The sequence below is a fragment of the Suricata suricatta genome, chromosome 10 (assembly GCF_006229205.1).
Source record: "Suricata suricatta isolate VVHF042 chromosome 10, meerkat_22Aug2017_6uvM2_HiC, whole genome shotgun sequence".
In the NCBI taxonomy this organism is placed as follows: Eukaryota; Metazoa; Chordata; class Mammalia; order Carnivora; family Herpestidae; genus Suricata; species Suricata suricatta.
The window spans coordinates 13,801,812-13,828,954 of record NC_043709.1 but is presented as its reverse complement, the minus strand read 5'-3'; the positions used below and the strand labels follow the sequence as shown (position 1 = coordinate 13,828,954).

The 27,143-nt window shown below is 44.4% G+C and overlaps 1 protein-coding gene and 1 long non-coding RNA gene across 2 annotated transcripts in view; one reads left to right on the top strand and one right to left on the bottom strand.

Annotated features, from left to right (window-relative positions):
- SYN3 (synapsin III) overlaps positions 1–27,143 on the bottom strand; it is a 459,446-nt gene that overhangs the window by 107,798 nt on the left and 324,505 nt on the right. The gene's annotated exons all lie outside the window — the stretch shown is intronic.
- LOC115304511 lies at positions 868–25,913 on the top strand. Its single transcript, XR_003914468.1, has 3 exons — positions 868–969; positions 10,115–10,256; positions 25,776–25,913. It is a non-coding gene; the product is annotated as an uncharacterized LOC115304511 (long non-coding RNA).

Sequence of the window (27,143 nt, the reverse complement as noted above, 5' to 3'; positions counted from 1 at the left end):
GCTCTGTGTGACAGAGCAGAGCCTGCTTAAGATTCTCTCTCTTTCTCTCTCTGCCCTTCCCTGTCTCTCTCTAAAACAAATTTAAAAAAAACATTAAAAAAAGAAATTAAGAGTCAAATACAAGGGACCCAGGATCCTTTCTAAAACCAAAGAATAGTCAAAAGAGAGTAAAGGGTTGAGGAAGAGCAGAAAAATTAAACTTGGCTGCTTTAAACTGTTTGCTCTAAAAGTAACATGCGCTTTCATGTTTGTTTAATGTTTGTGAGGCTGGATGATAGTTCTGAAAGATTCATTGTTTTTTTTTTTTTTCTTTGCTCTGGTTTGTCCTTTTGCTCTTGAGATCCTCTCTGATTTGAGACATTTGGCTGTTCTGTGGTCACTGCCTCAGGAAAGGGATGTGACGGTAAAAAACAGGAAAGGAAGTGTCTCCTGGCCTTTAAGTTTCAAAAGCTTAAGTCCTCAGGAAAACCCAAACCACTCTTGGCATGGTAGGCCATAGATTTTGGAAAAACAGGGTGAGAGCAAATAATCTCACCTCTGAGATGAGAAAAGGAACCCCCCTGTCCGGGGGAAAGGCAAGATGAAGAGGTAAAGCCATAAATGTCGATATTTTTGTGGGGAGAGAATAAGGAGCTGGACCCTGTTTCCAGAGCATGGGCCCTGGGGAAGGTGGCAAATCCCAAGGAAGTTTTGTGGGATTCAGGTGCAGAGAGACCTGTACACTCTTTCCTGGCAGCGCAGTATCACTGGGGAGGCAGCAAGGCTCTAGAGAAGAAATGGTTGCATGAAACGTCTATGTGGATGGAGCCTCCAGCAGAATTTCTTGGGCCTAATGAGAGGTCTAGAAGAGCAGAAAGATTCCTGTGCATCCAGGAGGGACACAGAAGCAGCAGAGGGACCTGAGAAGGAACCGCAGGAATGGAATTGATTGGGTTCAGCCTGTGTGGATGGTCAATTCAGGATCACAAGGTGAGGACATCTCAGTGGATGCCAGTTGGACCAATGACACTGACATTGACTGCTCCCTCCAAACACTTGGAACTAACTGAAGCTCCAAAGTTTGGCACAACTCTAGGAGAATGGGAGGGAACCCCAGATTGACTGGGTTTTGTCTATGCCAGGCCTTGAAAGAGGAAATAGAAAATAAATTGAACCCTAGAAAAATCCAGTTCCCTTTCTTTACATCTGAGTCATCCTGAGATGGTGCAGAAAAGATTCCTACTCACATGCTCGCTTAGTGTTGGCAGTTTTAATAAAGGATTACATCTGAGTTTTAAACATTTCTCAAGTACTTCTCTGCACTAGATGTTTTTGGGATAATAGATGAATAAAGACAGCGGAATGTATTATAAGAGGTGCTCCAGGAGGGTTGCAAATGCAGTACTACAGAAGCAGGAAGACCTTGAGAAGCTCTCGCCCCGGCTCTGCAAACTCTGGGTAAAGTTTTCTCGGCTTTGAGTGAAAGGTTCAGGCACTTCTGATGGGAATGCCTTTGTGAGCAGAGTCTGAGAAAAAAAGATGTGGTGTGGAGAATGGAGGTGGATACTGGAGGAAAACAGGGACAGCACGTAACTCTGTCCCTTTCTCTTTGTGGTTTTATTTCAGAGGAGATGTGCTAATGGTGGATATTTCAGGTGGAGCAGGTGGTGGGAGTGGAGGCCTGCTGGGCTTCTGGGAGGGATTTGTGGGTGAGCAGTTCTGCACAGACAGTACGAAGCCATCAAGGTGGAAGACAAGGGCTAACTTCCCTGAATCCCTTGCCCCGTGTGGCTGGGCAACCAAGTAGACCCCTCCTGGACTTGAGGCAGTTTAGGTATGCATAGGTCTGTGACTCTACAGGCTTGCAGCTGGTCTGGTCACCTGTTTTGTCCATCTGGGTGTTCTCCCTTCCACTTATTCTCAGTGTAATGAGGAAACTGGCCTTTGCCTTTGGAAGACACCATCAAGAATGCCCATTCTCCAGGTCTATGGAGACCAAACCCAATGCCAGCAGGAGAGGGATCAAAGGACCTCTGAGAAGGTTGCTTGATGGTCTTTTTCTGGACCTGCAGAGGACTCTTCCTTGAAGGTTGTAGGCGTATGAGGCCCCTGCAAGGATATCAGTGATGCTTGGATATGGTAGCTAATAGACTGGAATGCATCATGAGAGGGTTGTTCCCTTTCAAAGTAACTGTCTAGCTTTCAGATTCCATTAAAGAGTCTCAGCGTGGTGCCCTCTATCACCTCCCACACTTGCCAACTTCTAACTTGCTCTTGGAGCTCATAGGAGACAAGGGTCTCTAACATGAATTTTTTAAAATAGTTTATTGTCAAATTGGTTTCCATACAACACCCAATGCTCTTCCCCACAAGTGCCCTCCTCCATCACCACCACCTCTTTTCCCCCCTCCCCCTTCCCCTTCAACCCTCACTTCGTTTTCAGCATTCAATAGTCTCTCAAGTTTTGCGTCCCTCTCTCTCCCCAACTCTCTTTCCCTCTTCCCCTCCCCTTGGTCCTCCATTAGGTTTCTACTGTTCTCCTGTTAGACCTATGAGTGCAAACATATGGTATCTGTCCTTCTCCGCCTGACTTATTTCGTTTAGCATGACACCCTCGAGGTCCATCCATGTTGCTACAAATGGCCAGATTTCATTCTTTCTCATTGCCATGTAATACTCCCTTGTATATATAAACCACATCTTCTTGATCCACTCATCAGGTGATGGACATTTAGGCTCTTTCCATGTTTTGGCTATTGTTGACAGTGCTGCTATCTAACATGAATTTTCTAATGTTGTTTTGTTTTTGTAAATTTTTTTGTGGTTATCTTCTTTTGTTTATGGCTTTGGTTTTCCATGCATAGTAGCCATATGGAGTTTCTTTTAAATACATTTAAGTTAAAATGGATCAGATTGGTTAAAGAATAACCAATATTTGTATGAATTATAGTTGTAGAAAGTTAATAAGTATCGTAAAAATTTTACAGGTTGAATGAAGTCTGGGGACATCCAGAAGTTGTCCCTAGTCAGAACTCTGCCCTCCAATGAGAAAGAATGAAATCTGGCCATTTGTAGCAAAGTGGATGGACCTTGAGGGTGTCATGCTAAGTGAAATAAGTCAGGCAGAGAAGGACAGATACCATATGTTTGCACCCATAGGTCTAACAGCAGAAACCTAACAGAGGGCCATAGGGAGGGGAAGGGGAAAGAGTTGGGGAGAGAGAGGGACACAAACCATGAAAGACTATTGAATACTGACAACGAACCCGAGGGCTGAAGGGGGAGGGGGAGGGGGGAAGGAGGTGATGGTCATGGACGGGGTGGGGGGTGGGGAGCCACTTGTGGAGAAAAGCACTGGGTGTTATATGGAAACTAATTTGACAATAAACTATTAAAAAAAAAAAAAAGAACTCTGCCCTTAAGGGTATAATGGAAAGAATACAGCATTGGTGCAATATATATGCATTTGAGACTTAACTTTGTAAGAACCTCCTTGGAGCATGACCTTGGGAAGTTTGATTAACTTTTCAAGGCTTTGGTTTCTTTAGCTATAAAATCAGAATATACTGCCTCATAGGGTCACTGCAAGGATCAAATGATATAATACACACAGAGCAGAGGCTGAACACAGAGCAGGCTGCACTAAGTACTAAGGTGAGCAGTTATGATTTTTGTTGTTTTTGTTAGAAAAGCACCTTGGGGGTGCTTGGGTGGCTTAGTTGGTTAAGTGTCTGACTCTTGATTTTGGCTTAGGTCATGATCTCATAGCTTCACGGGTTTGAGCCCCATGTTGGGCTCTGGGCTGGCAGTTCAGAGTCTGCTTGGGATTCTCTCTCTCACTCTCTCTCTGCCCCTCCCCTACTTGTGCTATATCTCTGTCTCTCTCAAAATAAACTGTTGAATGCTGAAAATGAACTGAGGGTTGAAGGGAAAGGGGGAGGGAGGAAAAGGGGTGGTGGTGGTGGAGGAGGGCACTTGTGGGGAAGAGCACTGGGTGTTGTATGGAAACCAATTTGACAATAAACTATTTAAAAAAAAAAAGGAAAAGCACCTTCAAACACTGAGGTGCTATCCAACCTTTATTGGTTGTTTATATGATGAGCACGAATTTTGCATTCTTTTCTCCAGTGAGTTTTTTTAAACCTTTTTAAAATGTTTATTTATTTTTGAAAGAGAGAGAGAGTGAGCAAGAGAGAGTAGGGGAGGGACAGAGAGAGAGGGAGACATGGACTCCAAAGCAGGCTCCAGGCTCTATACCGTCAGCCCAGAGCCTGACCTGGGGCTCGAACTCATGAGCCATGAGATCGTGACCTGAGCTAAAGTTGGACACTTAACTGACTGAGCCACACAGGTGCCCTTAAAACCTTTTTTTTAATATTGAAGTATAGTTGATATACAGTGTTATATTAGTTTTGGGTGTGGAACATAGTGATTGGACAAAACTATATATTACACAGTAGTTACTATAATAAGTGTAGTCACCTACAATATGATTACAGTACTATTGCCTATATTGCCTATGCTACACTTTTCATCCCAGTGAGTTATTTATTTTAAACTGGATGTTTGTACGGTTCAGTCCCCTTCACCTGTTTTGCTCCCCTCTCTCCAACTCCCTAGTGAGTTTTGATGAGCACGAAGTGAAACCAAGAGGCTTTGGGTGTGGAGGAGAGAGGGAAATAAGGAAATAAACATTTCCTGACCATATACTGTCAGTGAGGTGATTGTATTATAGTTAGGGATTCTTCACCCCTCTCTGTATCAATTTCTTTTGCCAGGTGCCTTAGTAGTTTCCTCCACTACAGGAGGATGCACACTTCCCCTGCCCTTAACATTGGGCATGGCCATGTGACTTGCTTGGGCCAATGGAATACTAACTGGCATGAGGCAAATGGTGGAGTAACATACACTTGTGCGCATAGGCGGAGCTCTTCTGTCTAGGAGACAGGACAGCGCGAACTACCCGGCTAGCTTGCCACTCCCTGTGAAGCCAAACCCTGTTGGGTCCAGTCTGCATCAGCTAATTTCCACCCAATGATTGCTTTTTAGGCCACTGAGTTTTGGGAGTGGCTTTAATTTTTTGAGAGAGAGAGAGAGAGAGAGAGAGAGAGAGAGAGAGCGCGCATGCACGAGTGAGAGCATGTGCTACTGGGAGAGGGATAAAGGCAGAGGGAGAAAGAATCTTAAGCAGCCTGCACCCCCTGCTGAGCCTGATGCAGGGCTCGCTCTCACAACCTTGAGATCATGACCTGAGCTGAAATTAAGAGTCAGATGCTTTAACTGGCTGAGCCACCCACACAACCATGGGGTGACTTTTGATGCATGATAATTGTGTTGGTGTTGGTGACCCCTACTAAGCACCTGCATGGGAGATTTTTCTTAGCTATTTAATTTGATCCTCATATAGCCCCATTTACTCAGACTTGGAGAAAGCTGAGGAAACTGAGGCTTGGAGAAAGCCCTCCTGGTCCTCAGTTCTGCGGAGGAAAGAGCAGAACTTGGAGGCTACCACGACTCTCAGAATGTGCTTTCCCACTGCATCATGAAAGAGTGGGGGTGGTGGGAGGTTGAACTCAATGTGACTGGTTTCACAGCCTAGGCTAAGGCTGGTCCTGTATCTATAGTCATCCCTAAGACCATGTTGGCCAACATCATAAATCTAAAACTGTGACATCACTGGATGACTCAGGCAGGAGGTGGCAGGACAGGGAAGCCATGCTGAAGGGCTGGGCGGTTATAAAACCTCAGTCTAAATAGGGACAGGGTGGTAACATTAGTAGACAGGGCTGGGTCGCAGAGTGGGGTGGTTTGGGTCAAATAATGACTGAAATTTATTTTGGAAAATGTTTTCCCAAGTGTCTCACGGAGCCTTGTGGGAATGAGAAATTGATGGGAAAAGCCAAGAGGGAAAGCTGACCAGGTTGAGAAGGCACGGCCAGCAGGGCTTGATTTCATAAAATTCAGGGCATCACATGTTCCTGGGGGCAAACTCTTGCTCATCCTTTAGAACTCTTCCCTAGTCCCCCTGCCATGAGATCTGTCCCTGTCATAGGCCGACTCAATCCCAAATCCCTCTCTCACTCTTCAGTGATTAAATCACAACCACTTACGGAACACGTACTAAGTGCCAGAAACTGTTCACTGTTCTCAGCACTTTACACCTTTGTTTACGCTCTCAGTCTCCACTACAACCGTAATAGGTATAGGAGACATTCCTATTATCCTCATTTTACAAATGAAGGAGAAAAAGGCACAGAGCAGTGAAATGAAAATCCCAAGCTCATACAGCCATTGAGAGACTGAGATTTGAAGGCTAGAGGGTAGAGTCTGAGTTACTCCGCCGCGTGTTTACTGCATAGCCTTGTAATGATCGGATTCTATTATTAAATGAGATAATGCATGTCAAGCACTTAGCTCATTGCCTAACATTAGGGAGAGCTCCCAAAATTACTCTTATTAATACCGAGTCCTAGTACTCTGATATGAATTTACTTATTACCTTCTAACACCTGCTTCCATAGTTCTCCTTAGGGAGGGAAGTTTTTATGGGGAAAATACTTCAGTGAGTGGCGGGGATGCAAGGTAAACCACCTCAGGGGCTGGCGTCAACTGGAACCAAGGCCTCATGGGTGGCAGGGAATGCCCTGCACAGGAAGATGGGAGGAAATCAGGGATTTGGTGAACTGGAAGGAGTTGAGGATGAAGATGGCAGGGCAAGAAAGACCAACAAGATGGAGGAAGACTCTGTGTCATGAGATGAGACCCCTTCCTGGGACCCAATTAAGGTCATCAGTGCACCTGTTAAACACACCATGCCCAGTAAGAGAGATTGTTGTTTGTGGTGAGAGCAGGAAAAGCAGCTGGACTTGATGTTACAGTTAATGTGCTGTGGGAGGATGGCCCTGGGGACACCAGGGTCCTAAAGACTGTATGAGAGAAGATGAGCCCACCAGAGATTAGCAAAAATCCCAGGAAGGCCAAGGAATTTTCCTTAGATTCTAAAGGATCAGGAGATCTCCATCTGACATCTGGTAAGGTTGTTATTACCAATGCTATTATTAACATTCCTTTCTCTCTTTATAGAATACAGTCTTCTGGAAGGCACTGCTCATTTATCTTGGTTTCCCAAGGCCAGTTCAGTGTTTGCAACTGAGCAGGCCTTTGACACGTGGTTCTTGAATGAATGAATGGAAGGGCTTTGAACTAAGGGTCAATAGTGCCTGCACAGATGTATGCCGACTCAGCTGTTCTTTGTGTGTGTGTATTGTGTGTTTTAAGGAGGCCCTATGCCCGATGTGTGACTTGAACTCATGAACCCGTGATCAAGAGCTGAATGCTGAGCCAGACAGCTGCTCCATCAACTCAGCCATTCTTAATAGCTTATCACAAGGAGATGCTCTGCATATCTCTTTTTGTTCATATCTGAAGTTATGGACCTGCCTTCTTAACTTGCTCCATGCTTTCCTAACCCTTGACTGATGTCACACCCAACTGTGTCTCTGGACTCATTCCTTAGACTTGAATTTGAGCACAGTGCTGTATAAGGCCTCGGGGCTGTCATTTTCTCCTCCTACCCTGGGCTGACGTGACAACACTGGTTCTCATCTTGAGACAACTTTCCCCTGAAGCAGATATTTAGCAATATCCAGATACATTTTTGATTGTCACTGCTAGGGAGATTGATACCAGCACTTAATGGGTAAAGGCCAAGGATGCTTCTAAACATTCTACAATGCACAGGACAGACCCCTGTCCTGGTCAGCTGGGGCTACTATAACAAAATACCATAGACTGGGTGGTTTAAGCAACAGACCATTATTTCTCACAGTTCTGCAGTCTGGGGAGTCCAAGGTCAAGGTGCTGGCAGATTTAGTTCCTCGTGAGAGACTCCTTTCTGTTTTATAGATAGCTGCTTTCTAGCTGTTTGTTCATGCGGCCTTTCCCACGTGTGAGTGTGAACAGAGAGAATCTCTCTCTTCCTCCTCTTATAAGGGGACTAATCCCAACCTCTTGATATAACTAAACTTAATTATCTCATAAGGTATCTCAAATACCATTTCCAAATACATGTCCAAATACCATCATATTGGAGATTAGGGCTTCAACATATGAAGGGAAAACACAAACACTGAGCCCATAACACCCCATAACGAGTTATTTAGCCTAAAATATAAATGATGCTGAGGTTGAGAGACCTGCATTACAGTGTTATGCTTAAGGGTGTACTTATTGGAATGTAGGAGAACTGGTTTGGGTCCAGCCTCTGCCAGTTACTTTAAGATAGAGATGAAAATTGTATCTATCTTCAAGGTCAAGGGGATCAAATTGGGTCTTGCCAAAAATGGGTTCCTACACTCTCCTCCCTGTAGTCCCAACACACACATGTAAAGTAGGGTGGACAGCCAGTTCTCTCCATGGCCCAGGGACAGATCTCATGTGGGTTCAGTTGCCTCCAGGGCCATGTGCTACTAGTTCAGAGGCCAAGTCTAGAGAAGCTAGCTCTTTGTCCCATGAGCCAGGACATGCTTCAGACCTTCTGCGCACTCAGTTCTGGGATGTGAGCCCCTTTGCTGGAAGTAACTTTTTTTTCCCCCTTTATTCATCCTATACCCTGGGGAGTTAGTTTTGGGGGCATAACATACTTGTGAATGCAAATGGGTACATGCAACTAGGCAAATGAGATTTATATAAAAATCTGTTTTTACTAAATAAAACACATTTTGGGTGGGGGGGGAAGGCAGCTTTATTCTAAGAAGCAGCAGCTCAATCTCAGAACTTATGCTATAAAAATTTATTGCATATTGACAGAATGTCAGAGCAGGAAGTGACATCAGAGACCGTCTTGTCAACCCCCCTCACTTTATATTTGAGAAACGAAGACCCAAATGGGAAGAGAAATTTCCTCAGCATCACATCTTAGTTAGTGACAGAAAAGTCACAACTGACGGCTCCTCACACCCTGTCCAGGCTGGTTCTACCCCACCATGCTGCTTCTTGTGAAAGTGAGTCCCTATCAGATTAGATGCCAAGGCACAGATGATTTCCCCCTAAGTTTTACGTTCAAGCTTCACACTGAATGAGAGTTTGATTTTCAGAATCATCTCCTGCAATGGGGCTTTAATTGAATTTCTTTTTTCTTCTCTTGGCCTGGAGAGAGCATTGAAGCAATTCCCTCTGTGGGTGCCTCACTCCATACGTAAACACATGTCTACCATACATACACAGGCACACACATTTGTCATTCCTTCCCAGAATGACTTAATGATTTCCATGTAACCAATATGTTGCAGCTGTTGGCTTCCTTCAGGCTGAAGCACTCAGAAAATCATCAGTTATCAAGTTGCCTTCCCGCCACTGTTTTTTTCCAAGCCCCATATATGCTCTCCCTCTTTTCTTTAAAAAAACACAAGGTAAGAAAAAAGTAAGAAGAAGATAAGAAAACAAGTTATGACACAAATATTGGGACCCTACAACTAATCAAATCCTGGCACAGGGTCTGCAGGGAGCAGACAGATACTGTGTTTTTATGGGGGGGGTCTTCCAATAGGAGACAATTTTAGTTTGCTCTTACACGGCAGACAGCTTCCCACCAGGAGACGCAGGAGGAAAAAGTTGGAGATCAGGAGGTGAGAAGTGTGCTTTAGAGAAGACAGCGTACTCTGGATTTGGTCAGAAAGACTTGGGTACACAATCTACACTGCCATTTGCTAGCTTTGTGACCTTGAGAAAATTGCTCAACATCTCTGAGCCTCAATTTTTAAATCTGCAAGTAGTACCTGAAGATTAGAGGGAGTGCTCAATAACCGTATATCTCCACCTCCCTGCTTCCTTTCCTGACCTTTGATGTTTGTTTTTGAGAGAGAGAGAGAGAGAGAGAGAGAGAGAGAGAGAGAGAGAGAGAGAGACAATGAATCCCAAGCAGCTTCCACCAGCGAGTTTGTAGCTCAACTCCTACCACCTTGAGATCATGACCTGAGACAAAATTAAGAGTCAGATGCTCAACCGACTGAACCACCCAGGTGCCCCACCCCACCTTTGATATCTGGTCCATGGAATATAAGAGATAGGTATCTTCTGTGAATGAGTGACATTGAACCTTCAGTACCTGCCTGACTTTGTCCATGACTTCTTCCAGAAACTGCTTACCTGGACGGTGCAGAGGACCTTTCTGTCCTGGCTTTAATGCCAACTCCTGAGAACACTTACTGGGGGCTACACTGCCCTGATGGCTCCTGCTAGACGCATGCCTGAGAGATAAGACTGGTTATAGCAACGAGGTAAGACTGTGAGGAGCAGCTGGACCCACCTGGTTGCTCTTATGGTCTGTTTCATATCCTTCATCCCTTGTTACCATCTACTCCCTCATCCTACACTTGGTCTGGACTGTGCTATTAGTCTCAGCTCCATCCTGCTCACTCTACCACCATCTCACCTTCTCAAAGCCTGGCTCCAGTCATCCCTGATTGAGAAAATGTATCTGTCAATGGTGACCTCCTCAAGGGACCCCCAAATCAAGTTCCTGGAATCCATATTCAAAGCCTCCTATGATCTGGCCCCAGGCTTATCTTCTGGTCCCCAACATGTCCCCCATATGCCATCCAAACAGGACAACTTGCCTCATGCCTTTCTATGAGCTTTTGCCCTGCTGTGTCACTCTTGGAAGGTCCTCTGATCATAGGTCAATATCCAGCTTAAAGCATGCTTCTCCCAAGACCCGGGCTCTAATCCTCTCCTATTCATTCAACTGTTTGCTTCAACTGTTTTTTCACCCCTGTGAACTTCCCAGCACCTGTCCCTTGTCCTCTCTTGACTTTTACCACTTTCTACCTCATATTGTAGTTAACTTGTGTATAGGTTGCTTTGGGGGCTGAACCACAAGGGCAAATGCCTGTGGCAGGAAGACTAGAAAGAAGGAATAAAGTTGTCCTTTTGTACCTCAAGGGACCGTGGGTGGAGGACAGGGAGAGAGAAAAGCGGAGGGAGGGGCCAGTGAGAAGCTTGGTGCTGACATTGACTCTAAGCTCAAGTGCCATCTCACAGGCCCTCTCTGGGTTGAGGAGAAAACTGATGAGGAAAGTAGGGGGCTTCTACCTGATTCTCATTTGGGAAGAGACCCCCTCTGGGCCGTCCTCCCCACCCCCAACCACTCCTACTCTGTCAGCCTCAACTTGAGAGAGCCCAGGTCTGCACTCTGGAGACGCCTTCAGTTCTCCTGTGACGTGGGAAGGAACCAGAGGCTTCCTTAAGAACCTGAGGGGGATTTAGAATTTAGCGGAGATTCTGGTTGGGGCTCTTGCTGAGGAAGGTTGCTGCCACCAGGACCATGGGACCCTTCAGCCAGGGGCCACTCACATTTGGTCTGCCTAGCTAGAGACTGGCCTTACCCAGGCACACCTCAGTGGGGTTGGCAGCACCAGTGAGAGAAGGTGAGGCCTGCTCAGCAAGGGCACCTGGCTGTTCTCTCTGGAGTCCCTGCTTGTGCTCAGAGGACAGGCCAGCCAGGAGTCACGCTCCAGTGTCACACACCAGACGAACGCCCAGGGCAGAATCAGGCTGACCACCCTTCAACCATTGCCAACCAAACATGGCCCAAGGTCAGACCCACAGCCCTCCCCCACTCCCCAGTGCAGACTAGCCAAAGACCATTATGAGGTCAGGAGACCCCCACCCTCTCTCCCCTGCTGCTTCTTTTCCCCAAAGACACAGTAAGTCCCAATATACCAAGACACATCATGGGAACGAGAATGGACGAAGAGTGGAGATTTGGAAGACTGAATATTTATCCAAAGTCATCCCAAAGACATCACTTAGCCCAGCTCTGCTGGAGAGTTAGATGAGGGATAGACTGAACCCTTAAACTGAAAGGAGACTATTCAAACCACAATAGGCCGAGATATTATTAATTGACAAGTCTTAACTTTCTCCACTATCTGAGGGGTGAGAATGCCTAGGAAATTCCAGAAAATAAAGAACAAACATTTCCTTTGTACATCTGACTGTAGCCAAAGTACGTTAGCCTGATATATAATTGTTAGAAAAGGTGCTTTTATAGCATCTTGTGTTATAGAAATAATAAATAAAAATCCTTGTGAATATATGGATGCAAAAGCATGAATACATGAAAGAATGTAAGTTTTGTTGTAAGACTGTTTCTCAGTTCCTACTAAATACCTGTTTTAATTCTTTCTTCAGGTTCTCAGGAACAAACAAAATACATCCAACCAGAATACACCTGAGTTGCATTAGAAAACAACATGCTTTGGGGCATTAACCAATATATAACATTACACGGGAGACTAATGGTAATATTAAATGTGGATTAAGCTGCATTTTCAGGAATAGATAGGCCCTATGCTTGGGGATAGTTTCTGACAACTCCCTCACATGACATCTAGTTTTTAAGCTAATCACTAAACTTTAGAGTCCATGAACTGTCCTCTGCAATGCCAAGCAACACAATTCAATGTGGAAGTAGAAAAATAGTGTTGCAGACTCCTCAGAATTTTGCCCCATCTCTTTGCTGGCCACAGGGAGGCGGGTGGAAACTAGGGGTTTGTGCCAAGGTGAGATAATCAATGTCCCCTGCAGGGCTATGAAAGGCAGCAAAGAGGGACATTGAGCTGGACCTTGAAGAATGAGCCTTTGTCCATTTCAGAGAGAGAGAAGGTTGGGATGGGCATTCCAGGTATAGGGAACAGCATGTGCAAAGAGATGGAAGCATGAGGAAGCAGCGCATTTTTAATAATACATCACGATACCTGGGAGGACAGTTATTTTACAATGACTGCTCACAGGTTACATGTTTTACATTAACCCATTCTATACTGGACCCTGTGAGGTAGATACTATTGTTCCCACTTGATAGATGAGGAGAGTGGGGCACAGAGAAGTAACATGCTCAAGGTCACAGAGCTAGGACTTGATGGAATCAGGAGTCAGATCTAAGCAGTATGTCACACTAGGGTAAGCCATTTCTCCATATTATCTCCTTTAATCCTTCTCAGAGTGATGCCCTGAGGTATAGATGCTGACATTATAGAGACACAGAGACGTTTTAATATGCCCACGATAACACAGCTGAGAAGCAGAGGAACAGAGAGTCTAACTTGGGCAGAATTTAGAGCCCACTCCTAACCTTGCACCCCTTGGCATCCAGGACACTGGCAGAACTAGACTGAAGTTGCTAGCTTCAGTTTATAGCTAGCTGGTTCCCCCTTCAGAAGTTGGGCTACTTTAGGACAAGGGAGCATGCATAATTGTTTGCCATGTATCCCCCACATCTAGCACAGTGTCCAGCACACAGCAAGCGCCTTGCCCATAGAGTATTTGCATTTTAAATCATTAAGAGGCAGTAGAGTAAAGTCACTAAGATCCCAAACCCCATCGCCAGCCTCTCTGGGCTCAGATCCCAGCTCAGCCACTTCTGGCTGTGTAATCGTAGGCATGTCCCTTCATTCTCTGTGCCTGTTTCGTTATCACTGAAATGATGATAACAACAATACTAATTTCATCAGGTTGTTGAACTGAGTTAGTGCATAGAAAGACGAAACTCTTACATGTAATGCATTCTTTGTAAGTTTTTGCTATAATATTCTTTGTGCCACCCAGTCCCCTGGTGGCTGGTTTAAGGAACAGAGAGACATCATACAACTCAAATGACAGATCTGTAATTTGCCCCAGCAAGTTTGGGGTTAAAGAACACAGGAGACATTCAGCAATCTTGGGCATGTGTGATGACAGTTGATAAAGATGGTATGAGGCCTGACATACCTTCAGAATGCTTACATTGGGCTCTGTATCCCACTTATCAGTGTATCACGTGCATCTCTATTACAGTGGGATCTGCTGTATGAGGGTATGGTCTAGGGAAATTAGGCAGGTTTTAAATTTTATCTCTGCCAGTGAGTAGGCAGAGATAAAATTTACTAACTTCAGGTAAATTCCCTAATCTTAGCTGCGTCCGCAGTAAAGTGGGGATTATATAATAGAACCTACCACAAGGGGTGCAAATTCAGGGTAATGACCTAAGTATGTGACATTGTGCTGGCAAAGAGCAGACCCTCAACACACGTTTGCCGCTCCCTTCCCTCCCCCAGCCTGGTGTTTGCATCTATTCATCGCTGACTCTCCCACAATTCCTTGCAGAGAGTAAGTGCCTCACACAATGCTTGATGAGTGCATGAAGGAAGGCTTGCTAAAGACCCTGAGATGGATTCGAGGACATTAAAGCAAGCTGCGGGGGAGAAGGGAGGAACAAGAGAGAGCGAGTGGGGAGCCAGGAGGGGACCTTTTCATTATTATGGTAAACACAGTAGAATTTACTTTTTATTTATTTTTAAAAATTTTAATGTTTATTTATTTTTGAGAGAGAGAGAGAGAGCAAATGAGAGTAGGGGGGGCAGAGAGAGAGGGAGACATAAAATCTGAAGCAGTCTCCACATTCTGAGCTGTCAGCAGAGGCTAGATACGGGGCTCGAACCCACGAACTATGAGATCATGACCTGAGCTGAAGTCAGATGCTTAACCGACTGAGCCACCCAGGCGCCCTGAACTTACTTTTTAAAGCGAAGGCAGAGCCTTACTGGAGAGAGGAGGGCAGGGTTTCCCGGTGGGTGAGGAGCGTGTTGGGCTCCCTGGACAGGTGGGCGAGGAGCTGCCAGTGCCCGAGAAGCAGGTGAGGGTGAGCAGGACTCCAGAGGGAGCTGGAGAGGGAGAGGGCACTGCTGGAGGCTGAGGGTTGGGTCACTGCAGTGAGGGACAGGCTGGCCCTGCCCTGGCAGGTCGGAAGCAGGGACAGGCTGGCCCTGCCCTGGCAGGTCGGAAGCAGGGCAGCTGATGTCCCTTCTGTAATTACAAAAACATACATCTCTCATGCTTGTCAAGGGCTTTGCAATTTGCACAGCCTGTAGGATAACTATGGAGTTGCCCATCTGGTCCATGAAGCATCATGATCCACAGGTGCCATTACCCCACGTGACCAATAGGGAACTCAAGGTGTCAATGGATTTTCCGATGAATATGCAGTAGGGTGTATATACAATGATGTGGGTGAAGTTAACTTCATCTGTGGCTAACAAAGTGGCCATTGAGCTGGTTCTTGAAGGATGAGCTGTTGTTCATCTGAAGGACAAAGTAGGGAAGGACCTTTGAGGCACAGGGAGTAGAATATGCAAAGGGATGGGACTGTGAGGAAGCGTGGTGGATTTAGTGATAGTAGTAATAGTAACAATTCTTAACATATACTGACCACACACATGCGCTAGGTGCTGTTTAGAGGCTTCACATGCCGAACTCAATTGATCCTCACAATGACCTAGTCTGGTAGATGCTATTGGGATTTCCATTTTACAGATAAGGAAATGGAGGCACAGAGAGTTAAGTGATTTCCTTAAGATCACAGTGATAATGAGTGGTGATGCTAGGACTGGAATCCACTCAAGACAGGCAGACAGTGTGATCAACGTCTCAAGGACTAGGCAGTTAGGGAGGAAACATATGGCTGGAGGGGTGGAGTGGGGCCAGATGATAAAGGAAGGCAAAGAGATTTGGATTCTATCCTATTGGCAATGGGGGGGCACCAATGGTCTAAGCATAGGACCGTTGGAAAAATCAGTGTGGCACAGGGGAGAGGGTGAATTTGAGAGAATGAGGTCACTGAGGGTGTGCTGGGGAGATAGCCAGATTCTTTATTCTCACATGTGGGTTAGGCTGTTCTTTCCATCTGGATGACCACCACCTACCCTGAAGTTCAAGTTTACATGCCATCAGGACATGGGTTATGTTGTTTAACAGGCTCTCCTGGGAGGCAAGGGATCCACATGGTTCTATGCTATGGCCATGGCACCTTCTACATAACATTCTCTGTGTCCGGTGACTGTTTTAGCTGTTTCTATATATTCTTTGCATTGCCAGACATCTTGTACCTCTATATTCAGCACACTATCTAGGATTCCTTATTCCCCGAGAAGTACGGGCCAGTATGAGAGTCCTTGTAAAGGTATTTCAAGAATTCTCACTGGAAAGCTCTTCCATCAGGTATAACTCTAGACAAGTGCCTGGTCTAGACAAATGTACTGCTTTACTTTCTTCCTCATGTAAGCATGGGCTGAGCCTGCCAGCCAACCACATTGCCAAGTCCGTTGACATGCCCACCAGTCCCAGCTCTGAGACTAGCTGTGTGACCTTGGTCAAGGCATTGTACCTTTCTGTGATGCACCCAAGAAAAAGGAGGTTGTATTAGACCATGTAGACAGTATCTCTATTCTCCTCCAGCAATGTTTGCTGTTTCTGGAAATTAACTTTCAAGTGTCTGATGTCACTCATTTGTTCAACATATTTTTGTAGGGCCAGGCACTGTGCTAGGGACACAGTGGTACAAGTCAGAGACAGCCTTTATTATCATTCTGGGTGATTGTTTACAGTAATTTATTCCATTTGACATCTATGTGCTCTGCACCTATTACTGTCCTGATGTTTTTGTAGAAGATATGAGAGACATAGAGAAGGTTAAGATATGGTGTCTATTCTAAAAAAAGCTTTTTATCCAAAACCACCTCCTTAAGGGGAGACCAGCCAGCTAACTATGGACAAAGAGCCTTTTTAAACGATCTTGCTTACAATCAGATAAGTAGCCATGCCAGACCCTATTTCATTTAGGTATTGCTTCCAGGTCAACCCATCTCTGGTAAGTGCCCCAGGAGCAGTAGAGTTGTAAAATGAACATGGCTCAATGTGCCCACAAGATGGCGGCATTCTAGTACATTCCCCAGTAGCAAAGGCCATTGGGAAACAGTGCCCTCTGTTGATATGGAGGAGAGAGATCACTTCATCTCTTACAAGGACCTAGCGTAGGTCTCATCTCCAGTGTTCAGTCAAAGTACTGACCTTCTGGAAAGTCCTGGGGTGGGGGGCGGGGGGGAGGGACAGGGAGCAATGGTGGCCAGACAAAGGTAAATGACACTAAATGTCACCTTATTCAATCCAGAAGATCTTTCTGGATGCCTTGCCTGGGCTCCTCCATCCCTAAATTTGTGGCTGATGATCTCCTCTGGGTCCCTCCACCAGGGCACCTGCTATATTGAAGTTGCATTGTTGATTTAACAGTCTTTATCTTCTGTATCTTCCATTTCCTCTCAGAACACCTGATGACTACTCAGAATCTGGCTTAGAATGAAGACAAACCTCTGTTGAATGAATGAAGTTTATCCTATGCATGAACTTAAAACAGACTCTCACTTGACTACCATAACCCTTAGTGAGAGCATTTTGGGCCATTAAATATCCTTGTCATCAAAAATTGAAATTAAAAAGATGGGAGACCAAGAGATTCAGTCCAAAATATCCTAATTTGACTTATCGGAGGAATGGCCAGGATAAACTTTACATGTACCTCTGTGCAAAAGAGATCAGCCTTGTCCACATAGCCAGAAAGTCAAGGTAGAGAAGAAGGAAAATCTAGATCTGGCTGAGTCTGGTGCCTGTTGGAGAAAAGTGTGGCCTTTAATCTGTGTTTTTGCTTCACTTCCATCTCTATCCAGGGAGGGAGGCATGAGTTTTAGCACTGTAAGAGGGTCCACCAATTGGAACAAGTTGTTTCAACCTGCTGCTCTGCCACCTTCCATTGAGGCCCCCACCCTTGCTTCCTGGCACCTCTTGCCCTGCTGCTGGAGCTCCAGCAAAGAGGAAAGCAGTCAGAGGTGCTCCCAAGGGCCCATTGCATTCCCGCCATGGCCAAAGCCAGCCCGGGAACAAGTGGAGAGCCCCTCTTGGAGGAAGTGATTCAGAAACCACGATGGCCTGGCGGCCCGCCGTGACTCACAGCACATCAATGGGGGAATTGTCTGTGGAGGCTGAGAATACCAAAGCTCTTTTCTTTCCTTCCTTTCTCTTTTTTCCCCCTTTCTTTAATGCCCTCCCCATGGCAGCCCTGTGCAACACCAGGGCTGCCCAGAAACATGTGTTTCTCATCATTGGTTCAAACAGCCACCTTGGAGGACCGGGGAGCAAATAAGACCAAGAGGGAACAAGCCCTATGAGGAGACTACAGCAATTAAGGGGGGGGGGCTCTCTTTTCCTGTGCCCGAGTCCTGTTTCACCTTCCCCATCAACACCAGCATCCCCAACTACCATCTGGAATGGAGGAGAATCTAATTTTGGACCTGGGAGAAAAACCTTAGATTATGTCTCTTCCAATACCTTTGTCTATAGATGAGGAAACTGAGGCCCCGAGAAGGGAAGTAAGTGGCTTGCCAAAGGCCCCACAGCCAAGTTACATCTGAAGTCTTGCTGCAATGACTGCATTTTCCTGTACCCCGAATCAGGAAATGTAGTTTGACAAAGGATGAATTTTTTTCCCCACGAATAGTGAAAAATGAGAAGTCATACTAAGTTTCATTATAAATCTGTCAATTGTCCCTTTGCCCTTATCTACCAGTCTTAGGAAACTGGCCTGCATAGGGTCACTTGTGAGGTCATTTGCAAAATCTACAGGCCGTTTTGCAGCCCGCAACTGACTGGCTGCCTTAGCAGCATGTGATGCTGGTGCCTGCTGGCTTCCAGGCAGCACTCCTCTGTGTTACCTTCCTGCCCCTCTAGCATCCTTTGCTCCCCATCTGGCTCTCAAATGTCCAAGTTGCAGAGGGTTCTGTCCTAAGTCCATATCCATGTTCATGGTTTCAGTGCCTAAAAATTAGCTGGTGACTCCCAGATTTTCATTACAGCTGTTCATCTTCTCTGAGCTACAAACATGTATGTACAGCTGCCTTCTCAGCATCTTCTTTGGATGCCCCAAACCAAACTCACCATTTTCCCCCAAAGCTCTTTGACCAGTTTGACTTTATTGCCAAGCAACAGTGGGAAGAGTAGAGCCAGTGGTTCGAAGCATGTGCTGCCTGGGCTCGACTCCTAGGTACGCCAGTTAACTAGCTATGGGGCCTTGACCAAGTTACTTACCCTTCCAAGTTCCCCAATCTGTAAAACGGGGATAATAAAATACCTACTTCATAAGACTGCCATTAAGAGGAAATGAGTTAATTCAATAGCATTAGCAAAATGCCTGGCACATAATAAATGCTCAATAAATGTGAGCTGTTATTTTTATTATATATCTCAGCACCCTCTCCACTTGAATATACTAGAGACAAAAGGCCCTTTTGTTATTACTCCAGGCCATCTCCTCATTTAGGATGCTATTCATACTCTTCTTCTCTCAGGCGAACTCCTACTCACCCATCAGACTGAGTCCAACTGTCATTGCCCTTATGCGAAATTAGCAGCTCATTCTTTCGTTCTTATAGAGCACTTTGTTTGTTCCACTGCCATAGCATACACTGAGTCCTAATTACCTCCCTCTTCAGCCTCATCTCACACTGCCTCTCCCATCACACTTGGCTCCAACAGTATACAAGTGCCCAAGATAGCCACATTCTTGAGCTTGTCCCATGTGCTGTCACTCTGCGTGGAAGGCCATTCTTTTCAGGGCACATTATCCTCTAAGAAGATGCCTCTCCTGAGAAACCTTTCTGGAAGTCTGAGGCTGAGTTAGCTGCCTTTTCCTTGTGTCTGCATGGTGCCTTCAATAAGTTTTTGTAATATAACTCACTGGACTCCATTTTCAATGCTGGATGATCTCCCTTCTCCATTAGACTTTACTGTGTCTTTCTCATAACAAATATTCATTGAACATGTGCTGTCTGCCAGGCACTGTGCTTGGTACTGAATTGCAGTAAGCGATGAATGAATTTTCTATTTCAATGTCTATTCTCGCTCCAGACTGTGAGCTTATGAAGATGCTGAATGAATAACAGGAGGGGAGATGGAAACTGTCAAGGAAAAGATCCGCTAGCGGTCATGGGCTAGGGCATGAGAGAATGACTTGTAGTAGTAGTATTCACCCCACAAACATCTGATGCGTACCTATTATGCATCATGTACTGTGCTAGATACTGGCGCTATAACTCAGCCAAATGCCTTGCAGTCTAGTGGGGAAGATGGGCAGAAAAAAACAAAAACAAAACAAAACAAACAAACAAACAAAACAAGCCTCATGGGCAGTGTGATCAGTGCCATAATGGTGTTCGCAGAGGGAGAGAGACAGTAGGGTGGGCTTCCTGGATGTGTGACCTGGGTAGGTGCACAGAGCCCCACACTCAAAAGGGCCTCCTGCTTGGTTTAATTCTCTGCTGTTGCCACCTTGAAGTTCTTAAAAATCTCACCTTTGAGCTTGTGTACAGTAAGTGGTGATGATGGAGCATGTACATGAACAAAGGAGCTGTGTGCAATGTGTGTGCCCTCTGCTGTTCCTTGCCATTCCATCCCAGACAGCCTCCTAGATGGCCCACGAGAACGAAATCCCAGTGGGCCTGTGACACAGGGGAGTTCACTGACACCCACAGCAAATACAAGCTAAGTGTGTGACATCTACAGCTGAGGAAGTAGGAAGTGCTATACTTGATGTCTGAACCAGCATTTGCCTCAAATGCAGAAAGAAGGCAATGGTGTCCTAAGAAAAACAACCAAGAAATCCTCTCCTCATCTTTCCTATTGGCCAAAAACTTATGCTGAAGGAAAGGGAAAGATAAGACAATCCATCATTCCTTCTTCCAGTCCTTCCCTACCTTCCAATAGGACAAAAGCAGATAATTCTGGTAGAATACATGCATATTGAGAACTGGAATGAAATGGTTGGTTTTGTGCTGCCCTTCCATTCTTCTGGTAAGAAGGAAATACACGTGTGCGCTTTGAAATATGAATTTCATTGATTGTGCATGTGAGTTAAATGGTTTTATATTTTCCTATAAAGTTGGCATTGCACAATCTAGAAGCAAGTGGTGAAATTCATGCTAATGACTTAAAAATTTGTTTTTTAACTTTTTGTAGTCAGAATGCTATTAAATAGCAAAATAAAAAACACAAGTTGAGAGAGAGAGAGAGAGAGAGAGAGAGAGAGAAAGAGAGAGAGAGAGAGACAGACAGACAGACAGACTGTGGAATAAAGGTAAAGCTTTATATTTTAGTGCCTTTGATGGCACATTTCCCCTGTGTTTTGAATAAGGGACCTTGTAAATTATGTAGCTAGCCTGGACTGAGAGAGAGGGAAATGTCTTTGAATTTTGGCTTTGAGTGAGTAGTGGATACAAAATGCATCTCAGTGGTCCTCTGATCAGGCCTTCTCTCTTTATCACTTGCCATATTGCATTTGAAGAAACTGAGAGCTAGAGGTGGTTTCAAGGTCACCCAAGATGCAGATGGATAGGCCAGGGCTAGAACTCAGGTCACTTGACCCCATTCTTAAGTCTAGCGTTCTGCCCATGATATGTGATCTTCTTTATCCCAGGAATCCTACCTTAGAACTTGGAACTAAGATACTCCTATGGAAGTCAGACCATCTGCTCAGTACATGGGAACTGATATGCAAACTAATATGGTTTCCATCCATGGCCAGGGAGGCTTGACCAGCACTTGGTTAAAAGTAAGACGTTGTGTTCTGGGGAAGATCAAGTGGACAGTGTTTTAGTCCTCATGTTTTTTGACTTAGCGAACACTATTCAAGCAAACACTTGCTTTGCTTGGCCTCCCATATTCTACCTCCCTTAGTTTCCACCTTCCTGACTTTGTAACATTAAAGTGTCTCAGGGGTCAGTTCTCTGACCTTTTCTCTTTTTCTGTCCATGCTCAATCCTTCAGTGATCTCATCTAGTCTAATGAACCTTAATACAATCTACATGCTAATGACTCATCTATTTATATTTCTAGCCCTGACCTCTCCCCGAATTCCTTCTAACATATCTGATGACCTACTGGACATCTCCACTCCAATGTCTAACAAGAATCACACATTTAAGACACAAAATCAACCCTTGGATACCCCTCTGCCCTAAAATGCTCCCCACCTCAGTTAATGGCAGCTTAATCACGCCAGTTGCTCAGGTCAAAACCTTTCATATCTCATGTCCAATTCACGGGCAAATCCTAAAGGCTCTGCCTTAAAAAATATATCCAGAATATGACTGTTTCCTACCACCCCACTGTCTTGCTTTGAAGTCTAAGTCACTACCATCACTCACCTGGATTATTCCTATAACTTCTGGACTGGTCTCCCCACTTTGACCCTCATCTTTCTTTTAGTCAGAATGATTTCCTTAAGCTGTATGCCAGGATGTGTCACCCCTCTGCTCAAAACCTCTCAATGGTTTCTCATCTAACACTGAAAAGCAGCCCAATCCTTATAATGGCGGCAGAGCCTGCCAGCATACAGTCCTGGGGCCTCTTAGACCTTAGCTCTCACTTGTCCCCCTCACTTGCTGGCTCTGCTCCAGTCACGTAGCCTTCTTGCTCTTCCTCCAATTCACCTGAGACTCTCCCACCTGCGGGCCTTTCTCTTTCTGTACGCTTTCTACGGAATGCTCTTTTCCCAGAAATCTGCAAAGTTCACTCTCTCACTCCCTAGAGATTGTTATTAAATGTCACCTTCTCGCAAGCCCTTCCCTGATCACCTACTGAAGACTGTGGGCACACTCCCAGGAATATTCTCTGTCCCTTTCTCTGGTCTTTATTTTTTATTTTTATTTTTATCTTTTTTGAGAGAGAGAGAGAGAGCCAGCACAAGTGGGGGAGAGACACACACCCACCCACACACACACACACACAAACAGAATCCAAAGCAGGCTCCAAGCTGTCAGCACAGAGCCCAATGCGGGGCTCAAACTCACCACTCACCAAGCTGTGAGATTATGACATAAGCCAAAGTCAGATGCTTAACCAACTGAGCCACTCAGGCATCCCTGGTCTTTATTCCTCATAGCACTTATCACCATCTTTCATGCCATGTCGTTGGCTTTATATGCCATGGATTGTCTGTTTTCTCCCATTAGAACGTAGCTGCTTCTTTGTCTGTTTTTGTGAACTTTACTCCAGTGTCTGAGCCTGCCATGAGAGTAAGTCATAGACAACCTATGGCCAATGATTTGTCCAGTTACAATGGACCAATCAGCCATGCGCCACGAGCCTCTCTGACCTCATATTCTAGCCTCCACCTGGAGTGTTCTTTGCCAATTTATCTTGGTTGAAAAATCAGGCCATCTTTCAAGGTTTGGTTTAACAGTCATATCCTCTTAGAAGCCTTCCCGACTTTCACCTTCCTTCACCTTGATTTAACTACACTCTAACAGAAAAATAAGCAAAACAAGAAACAGGTGATGAGCCTTTATATGATCGTTTATGGGGAAGAAAGTGAATACACATTGAAGTATACACTGGTATATATCTGGAAGGCTACTGGCCATTTAGCAAATTAAAATGTGCATAGCCTTTGACCCAGCAATGCACTTCAAGGAACTTATCCTACAAAAAGCCTGAGCAAGTATACAAAGATACGTGTGCCAAGACTGTAGCTCTTTTGTACAGTCAGCAGGAGCTGGTTTAATAAATTTTAGTTCTACAGAGCACTCCATGTTGATGGAAAAATATGTCAAGATATTTGTTAGGTGAAAATTGCCCAACACTATGCATGACATTATCTCATTGGTATTAAATAAAGTATTATGGAAGAAAGAAAAGAGGAAAGGAAGGGAGGGCATCAGGAGGGAGGGAAGGAAGGGAAGAAGGAAAGACGGGTAGAGGGAAGGGAAGAAGGGGTTTCTGTTGGTACTGTGGTATGCATGTTGTATGAATTTGATTCTAAAGTATGAGAATAAGACAAAAGTGATATATATGATGAAAATTACCATAGAAACCCTCTAATATGACCTATATAACCTACGACAGTATAAAAGTTCCATCATCTTTCAATATTTTCTTCCAATATTGGAACAGAGTTCTTGTTTTTCCGTCAACCACAGATAAAGTAATGGTTAGACTGTATTTTGGGGCTATGCTACCTGAGAACCACCCACTGTGGTATAAAATGCAAAATGCCCTTCAATCAGTATCAGTTCCTGTAGGAACACAGGTATGCATCTCTCTTCCTGGGCCTCCTCTGTGGTGTATGTTCATTGAGGAGAAAGCGGGGAGGAACTTCTTGCATTATGTAAATTGCTTGTCTCTGTCACTCTCCATTTCTGTCTTTTCTCTGGGCATATTAAATATGTGTTTGGTATGACTCTACTGTATGCATTTGCTTTTTACTTTTATTCCTTTTCAGTGTTTGAATTCAATATGCGCACATATTGCTTTTATAATGAGTAATGAGATAAATGTTTGAAAAAAATCACCTTGCAGACGCAGAAAATACAGTGTATGTCAAGAATCTAAATTAGCTTTTTTGTTTTTAAAAGTAATCAATTGCTTACCATAGGAGAAAAAAGGGACACTGTGAATTGTTATTGCCTTTTTGATGAAAATGACAATTGACTTTGTCTCTTTTCCCTCTCTCCTTCCTTCTTTCCTTTCTGTGGCTTTTGGAATTGCTGGAAGCTGCTGGTACTTCAAGGAGGCAGCAAGACCTCTGCAGAACTGATGGAAAGGGACTCCCTAAGCATGGAATTAATACCATCCCAACACAACGCACAATGCACAAAAATGCTTTAGGTGATCTATTTAGGGAGGAGGGCAGGGAAGAGATAAGGGAAGTAGGGATTTTGCTTTTTATGATCCCTCTGCCCTCCACCACCTTGATCTCTGCTCCATAAAAGGTCTCAGTGCTCAGATGCTGCTGCCCATTGTGCCCATGGGATCCAATGGGTCCAAGCTCATGGTACCTATGTTTCCAGGAGCCACATAACTGAAAGGACTCACTCTTGTATTTCCCACACTCTTAACACAGTCCTGGCACATAGTAGGCACTTAATAAAATAGTTGACATTTGTTGAGCTCTTACTATTACATGACTGACCTGGGTTGCCTGTTATAATTTCTCAAAAATCCTATGAAGCAGGTACATAAAACTATATTGTTAAGGTAAGGGTACCAAGTTATAGAAAAGTTAAGTAATTTTGCTGAGCCTGTAGATCTGGGGATTTGAAACCAGGTAGTTAGACTCTAGGGATAGTCCTTTTAACTGCCATCCTGCCTCTGAAAACTATGTGTTGAATAAATAAATGGATGACAAGTGGGTCAAACTTGCCCTTATGAATGTCCTGTCAAAAGATGTTTCTCTAATAAAATGAGGGTGGGAGTAGCATGTATAGGAACTGAGTCATTCACACTTTCTAGCTTGTCATCTCTTGTGCGCCAGCAGGCTGGCTAGGGTTAGGGCCAAAATTCTTTGGGAAAGAGACAAACTGAACCATAGGTTCTGTTCCAGAATTCTCTAATAGATCCATTTGGCCCCAACCTCCAAGTGAGGTTCAGTCTACTTTCCCCATCTCTGCAAACCACTTGGAGTCATAAACACAAAGTATGTGCAAAGAGCACAGTGGGGAGAGGAGAACGGGTTCTGAGAGCACCACCCTTTCTGCTGGGCAACAGTTGAAGTAATCTCTAGGAAAATGGCAGAACTGTTAAACATAAGCATGATAGCAATAATGGCAGACACATTGTTTTCTAATATCCAGTCTTTTATTCCACGGTTAAAGAACTACTAATTTGTGGTTGTATATATGGCTGCCCAGACTCAAGGATATATTTCCCAGCCTCCTTTCAAATGGGGTGTGTCCATGTGACTATGTTCTAGCAATTGAAATTTAAGTGAAAGAATCATATGGCAGCCTCTGAGAAACTTTCTTAAAGGGAAGGTGATAAGAATATTTTTTTTCCTCTTCTTCAAACTTTTCTCCTTCCTGCTGGCTAAAATGCAGATGTGATGGCAGAGACAGAGCAGCCATCTTGGGCCATAATATATCAATTTCTACATTTTGCAGATAAGGAAACTATGAGTGGAATGAAGGCAGTAAGCTCGGAGGAGATGAATCCTCAGGTCTTCGTGGAGCAGAGCTATCCAGATGTGGCCTGCCTACTCTGGGACTTCATTGTACAAGTAAAATAAACCTTCATCATATTTAAGGCATAATGTTTTGTCTCTCTGTTACTCATATCAATTAATAGACATCATCATGGTTTCTTTGAAAGAGTCTATATTTGTAGTCAGAAGACTTGTTTTATTTCTACTTTTCCCTTTGTTTTACTATATGCTTCCAAGTTCTTCTGTTCCTAACCTATGTTAGAACTAAATATAGTTCTCTCACATGTATTGATTTTTATGGTAAAATATATTTCATTAAAAGAAGAATGGAGATTTGAGCAGTGAACACCAAAAAGGTTGAGGGGATATAGTGACTTTGTAGTTCTTAGGCTTTGGGTTACAAGGGAGAAAAGACCCCACTTTAATCAATTAATTTAAGTGCAAAGGCAAGTTTAGTGGTTCACAAAACCAAGGAAAGGTTAAACATTAAAGCTACAGGATACCCAAAGATGAAACTGGGACTCAGAAAAGTTGGACACAGGGTTTGTCCATGTCTTTTAACCCAACTTCTCTGTATTTCAAATTTAGTCTCTTGCTGTAGACTGACTCCTAACATAAGACAAGTTTTATAGCTTACAGCAGAAAAGGATGACACTCTGCATTCTGTTGTCAGTACCATCAGGGAGGAACCCTGATTGGCCAAACTTGGTTCAGCTGCTCTCCCTGGAGACCAATCAGTCATTGTCAGAAAGCATGCTATGCAAGAGAACTGCACCTGCAAAACGTGTATATGTGGATTTCATACAACATGGAGACAGAATTTTATACAATTGAGTATGTGTTACTTTCCCAATGAATGATGAGGTAAATATTTGGAGCAATGAGATAAGTGTAGGGAGTGGGGAGTAGGAAGGCATAAGTGAGTGGGCACACTTTCTAAAAAGATGAAGCTGGATAGCACATAACTTGGGTGACCACTACAGATGTTCAATAATGGGAAGAGAAATTCTGCTGGTAATGGAGCAAAGGATTGTAGACAAAGCAGAAGTCAGAAGACTTGATTTCTAGTCCTGACAATATAGAGCTATTTGGCACATCTCTTTCTTCAGTGGGTGAGAGTTTCCACATTCATAAAGTGATGAAGTTAAATTAGCTTGAATTTGCTCCATTGTTTTCAAGGTATTTTTTTAAAAAATTTATACAGAGATTCTTGGGGTATTTATTGGCTAGGGTTTTTGGGATCCTCACTAGGCCTTCTTTCCATTCCCTACAAAAACAAAATCCTCATACCCATACACACATGAATACATTCACTCATGTGTACTTA